Raw genomic sequence first — 6,300 nt, forward strand, 5'->3', positions numbered from 1 at the left:
CACATATATATATATATATGCCAGTAAACACCCTGTCAAGATCAGTTGCCTCAGTGGGTTAGCAAAGTTTCTTGTTCATTCAAGAGCAGTGTGACTGGAAGAAGACAGTGTGCTGCAGAAAGGGCAGACAGCAACAAAATGCAAAATGCAGCCCTGGCTTTTTTCCACCCACCCTCACCTCCCCAATGAAACACTCATGTGAGATACAGCAAGCTGTTCCTGCATCTTGTCTGTCTAGATGCAAAGAGCATCATTCATTTGCTTCGGGCTCCAATTCCTGCTCTCTCGCGCGCGTTCATCAACAGCCCAACCTGTTCCTTGCGATTGTAGCATCTGTCATCCACACAATTGAAATGCAATCTGCTCTGGGTATTTGAACTGACACACAGTTTGTACAGGAAACATGTAGCATTGAATATTCTCGTTACCGGCTTCCTGCAGCAGGAACGTAGCAGCAGCATGTGTGACATGAACACACCCGCACATTTTTTTCCTAGGATTTCAAATGTTGTTGCACAAAGGAATGTAGAACTATAGACATAAAATCCACACAGAAACATATCATTGCTTGTTTCAACTCGCTTGTGGGAACAACTCAAGAGGCTGTGAAAGAAGGAAGGTTAACAACAGAAAGAATTAGAGGAACCATCAGAAACGACTATGAAAAGCAGTAGTATAATTTGGCAGAATATTTGGATTATTTGATATGTATATGTATAATTTGGAATATTTAATGTGATTTGATTGGATTGTTAAAGTGGAAAATTGACTTTTTTACAAAAAGGAATGTAGGACTATAGGGAGCTGCCTTATACTGGGGAAACACAGTCAGATGGGTGGGATATTATTATTATTATTATTATTATTATTATTATTATAGCAGGCCATTTGTCCTCATAGCTCAATCTTATCTACACTGACTGCCAGGGGCCCTCCAGGGTTTTAGATCTGGAACCATTTCATCCCTGCCTTGAAGATGCTGAGAATTAAACCTGCGACCTTTCTCATGCCACAGACAAGAACTAAAAGCCTTCTAGACCTGAATATCAAATATATATGGAATTTATGAAACAAAAAGGACATCCTCTTGCCTTTCAGCTAAGCTCAGCATAGGAAAACAAGCTGGTGAACTTGGGTTTCCCTTGGAGAGGCCAGCTTACAGGGAGCTAGCTCTCTGATTAGTGAACCAATAGGGCACACCTGTTTCCAAACACACCTGTGTCTCATTCAGACACTCTCCTTTCAGTGAAGATCATGCTGGGGCTTTGCTCAGGATGAATGAGCTTGTAAGGAAACTCAACTAGGAGCTTGCAGTTTGGCCAGTGCTCTGGTCAGTTCCCTCCAGCTGCTGTTCGGGGTGAAAGACCTAGGAAGACAGAGCTGCCCTGCTAGCCCATGGCCTTCCAGGTGTTGTTGGACTACACAGCCCCAGCCAGCCCATGGCCAATGGTCAGGATTATCTGGAAGGCTGCAGACTCCCTACTTCTCTGCTAGGTATAGCCATGGAACAGACTCGGGTGAAGGACACATCAGGAGAATGGGTGAGGTTAAATGATTTGTAATGCTTTATGACTTCCACACCAAACATTTAAAGCACTCTTATGCCATTTTAACAGTCATGGCTCAACCCTCTGGGGACTGTGGTTTGTTGCAGGTGCTGAGAGTTGTTAGAAGACCCTTAATGAATTCGGGGTCCCACGATTCTTTGGGGGAAAACCATAGCTTTTTAAGTGATGTAAGTGTACTTTAAATGCATATGACCTTAACAGGGCAAGGGAAGGACAATTTGGGAGGCTTGTAGATGCAAGATGGTGAGAATAATGGGAAATGAAGAACCATGCAGGCCACTTTGAGCACCTTGAAGAAAAGGTGAGATATAAATAATAACAGTAGAATTCTAAAATTAGCTGATTCCAAACAGTGTGGCTGTTTATAGTTCCAAATGAGAGTATTGTTTACAGTCTAAGAAGTAAACAGCTTTGTTCAGTTGGCTGGGTGGGTATGTAAATACTTGTTCTATATTAGATTGATACATGTATTTAGTTAACCTGTGTTGCATATGTTTAAATCATGAAGGCTCCCCTCCCTCCTATACCACCAGTCTCCTACAAATCTATTTAACATTAGTCAGTTTCCTTCTGAGAAAATAGACCTATTTGTGATTTTTGTTGTTATTTTTTGGTGCGTCTCAGTCCCTAGCGAGGGCACTGTTCAGATGTTTTACTTAGCCCATTGAGTGGGTCTCCTTAAGCCTCTTTCTGTGGGATTTCTGCCCTCTGATAAGGTTTTTAGCCCATTGCACTGCATCCCTTAATAAAGGGCAGTGCCGTCATCCCATTCTGGATGGTCTCTTGCAAATGATACTTTATTAAACTCTACCTTTGAAGTGGTTGGTTGACTGGCTTCTGCCGAGCCGAGCCACTGAATAATTAAAGCAATATTTGTGGGGTTTGCGCCGAAAGTCCTAGCAGCTGTGGCATGTTTTGATATTTATGAAGCCAGATAAATTATGCATTGGCCGGTGCATTGAGCTCAGCGTGACACTTATTAATATTGGAGTTCTGGCCACGACAAGCTACCATTCATTTAATTTTACCCCTACTGCGTTGCAGGGATGACGGGTGTCTATTGCTGGACTTAACCAACCTTGCCGGAAGGTTTCGGCTCCAGCTCCTGGGACCTGGCAGGATTTAAACTGCAGCTCTGCGACACCTTCTTGCAAAGAGAGAAAGAAAGAATAACCATTTTAAAAAGGGATCCCCTCCCCTTGGCAGTATAATGTCTGTTCGTGACATTTAGGAGGCTGTTTTCAGTTGTGCAGAACTGAATGTGTCGGGGGGAGGCCAGGTTAGAATAACAACTAATTGAGCCAGTTATTCAGTCTTCCTAAGCATTCCTAACTACCCTTTCACAAGATGCCCAAGCGGGTTAGCCAAGATGATCGACTCCTCTGGCTAATTCTTATCTTCATGATGCAACATAGCTCAGGCCAGCCATAGGGGATTTGTCTGGGAATATTTCTGAGCAACCAGCCCCTGTTCACCCAGTGATGCTTTTTTTTTAAATCAAATTTTTATTGAAGTTTCAACAAATTTTTATCATAACAAAACAAAACTAACACAGTAACAAACAAAACACAATATAAAAACATAAAAAAACAAAAAACACATATAAATTCAATTCTTAATTTCTTGTAGCTTACTTTCCCGACTTCCTCGTACCTCCCCTTTCTGTATTCCAATTTCTAATTTATTTTCAGCAAATCCTTCCCTTACTTTTAGCTTCTAGGGGTGGCTGAGGGCAACCCTAACATCACTGAGCCTCTTAATATCCTGCTAGGTGATTTGGAGACATGACAATGGAGCACTTTTATGGGTCTGAATTTGCACGTCCATGGTTTTCATGCACAATTGCAGAGATTCAATAAGCACAAACTGGTTTGGTTTTCTTGCGAGCTGAGTTCTTCCTCCAATGGCTTCATTTACTAGCTGTATTTAGTCCATAGGTCAACCTGTGGGTCCCCAGATGTTGTTAGACTACAACTCCCATCATGCCTGAGCTCTGGCCTTGCTAGCTAGGGATGATGGGACTTGTAGTCCAACAACATCTGGGGACCACAGGTTGAGAATCGCTGCCATAGGTTGTTTGTCAACTTCTGAATGGGGCATCAACTGTTTGTCCATAAACCCTCAGTATTGGGGGTGGGAAGTGAGGGAATCCTGAAATATAAGGCAGTTTCTGATTCGCCTTTAAAACTTTGTGCAGTAAGGAAATGGAGGACCCAGTGTCCCCAGAAACACACAGCCTGCAGCTATTTAGTGGTCCAGCAACTATTCCCATCTCCTGTGCTAGTAAAACTTTAGTTTGCTTTGGAAGGATGAAGGGCTTTCTTTCCTGGAGCTTGGATGCAAGGAGGAGGCCGGAGCTGCTGTTCTCACAGCCTTCTAGGCAGTTCATCTCCCAGCTTGCTCCAAGGAAAATACAGGAGGTGGCAAGGTGGCCACAGCTGAGGAGCATTGCTCACATGCTGATAGTGGCCATAAAAAGCAGGACACAGGGGCGATGAGGAGGAAGTCGCCAAGAAAACTAAGAGCGGAAGGGAAGAGAAGCGGAAGGAGTCAAAGGGAAAAGACAGAGAACCTTGGCATTTCCCATGTTTCGCTAGGGCCATTGTGCCACAGACAAACAAAATCCGTGTGTTTCAGTTTCAGAGAACCTTGCCGATAGGAGAAAAGGCAGTGAAGGCAGGAAGAAATTGGATTGGCTGCAAGTAGAATCTGAGGCAAGGGAGCATTTCTGGCTGTTAAGCCTATAGGGATCCAGGAAGATACCAGTGTGGGACGCTTAAGGGGACCACTAGGCGCTAGGAAAATAGGGGGTAGCTAGGTAGGTAAGCCCTACACTATGGAATATGCTAAGGAATTCTGTAATTGCCAATTATTGTAGAATATAAAAAACTAATCCTGTGACAAAAATCTAAGCCCCCTTGGTATACACTAATCATAGACTACCTACAATAGTCTATGGCACAAAGAGTCAACCTAGGACCCTGAGGGTCCTTGGGACCAAAAGGGGGGGATTTCCTATGCATAGCAATGATGAGCCCCTGTCCTTTTTGCCTTCAAAATCCACCCTCCATTCCCCATAACACTTTTTCATCTTGTGCCGTAATTTGCCACTGTCTCTTTTTCATAGAGATGAACTCAATCACTGTAAGGCAACACACTTTACCACCAAAGAAAGACTAGTCACATTGCAGTAAAGCAGGCGTAGGCAAACTCGGCCCTCCAGATGTTTTGGGACTACAATTCCCATCATCCCTGACCACTGGTCCTGCTAGCTAGGGATGATGGGTGTTGTAGTCCCAAAACAGCTGGAGGGCTGAGTTTGCCCATGCCTGAAGTGAAGCCAAACAAAGCACTTTCTTTTAAGGACTGCTTTGTTCCATTTCATTTCTAGGCGGCTTAACTGGGTAAAGGCCAATTGTGCATAAGGCCAATTCATCGGTGCTCCCCAAAAGGCATGCAGTAGCAATCTGTTTGGGTAGAACAGGCACAGGTTTCTTGAACCTGCCACCACAAAATAACATCATGCAGATTTGCAGTCATCTGAGAGCAGTGTGGGACATTCATGTGGCTGGCAATGGCCAGTGAGACAAGAGTTGCCATTTGTTTCCTTATCCATATACCCCTGAGCTAACACGCATATTGGAGGAATATGTGTTTGGGTCTTTAGCTAAGAGTCAAGGTACACCACAGGGCAAATTGTGCCTAGAGAAGGAGGAATTAGCAGAAACGTAACAAGTGAGAGTTTAGAATGAAAGCATTTGCAGTTTATATATATTTAGAAAATATTAGAAGGATAAATCTAGATGCCAGCACGAGCTGGCCTATCGGTCCAGACACATAAACCGTTGGCTAGTCCAAAATCAGTTGCATCTGCTCATTGTCTACAAATACTTTTTTATCATGGCTGTGAATCAAAGTCTGTATATCTAGCAAAAGTGTTGTGGTCACTTGACACTTTGTGGTCTGCACAGTGACTCTCTCAGGTCCAGAAAATGGATTCAGCAAAACTAAACTACCTCTACCGGGATGTGAATGGTATTTATAACTAAATAGCTGAATGACACTAATTTTACTTAGAAGACAATAGGGAGTACAATGCATCACATTATAATAAGTTGCGGGAGGAGGGGAACGTTCCTTCAGAATAACTGGAACCAACGTCAATGATAAAGCTGCGAAGGAAACTATCCAAGGAAAAGTAGGCAACAATTACCACATGAAGGAAATGAAGAAGTAACCACGCATATCAAGGTAATGAAATTATCCAGTGCACTCGCAGCTAGCTAACGAAATTGCCTGCTTGAGTATATTGTCTAAGCAGCAATGCAAATCCACTGTTGGTTGAATTATCTCTGACACACGGATGTTGCACCGGTGATCAAAGACCAAGAGTCGCATTTCACAGCACTTGAGCAGAGAAAGACATGGCAGAATTATATTAGACCTACTCCAGAGAAGACCCTAAACCACAAGGCTAGAAGTGTGGTTAGGTTTCTAACCATGGCGGGCGGGGTTGAGGTGGCCTCTAAATTGTCTGCACCTAAGGGACTGACCACAGAAACCACAGCTCTGTGTCTCCAGCTGGTGAAGTTGCATAAGCAACTGTCTGAAGCAAAGTCCCACAGCGATGAGTTAATGATATACCCCACCACCACCACTTATAAGCATCGCCTGTAGCTGGACATGGAAGAGCATGATGGAAGCGGTCAGGTTGTGGAGCAAAGAGAACTCC

The sequence above is a fragment of the Podarcis gaigeae genome (genome assembly GCF_964106915.1).
Source record: "Podarcis gaigeae genome assembly, chromosome: 12".
Lineage (NCBI taxonomy): Eukaryota > Metazoa > Chordata > Lepidosauria > Squamata > Lacertidae > Podarcis > Podarcis gaigeae.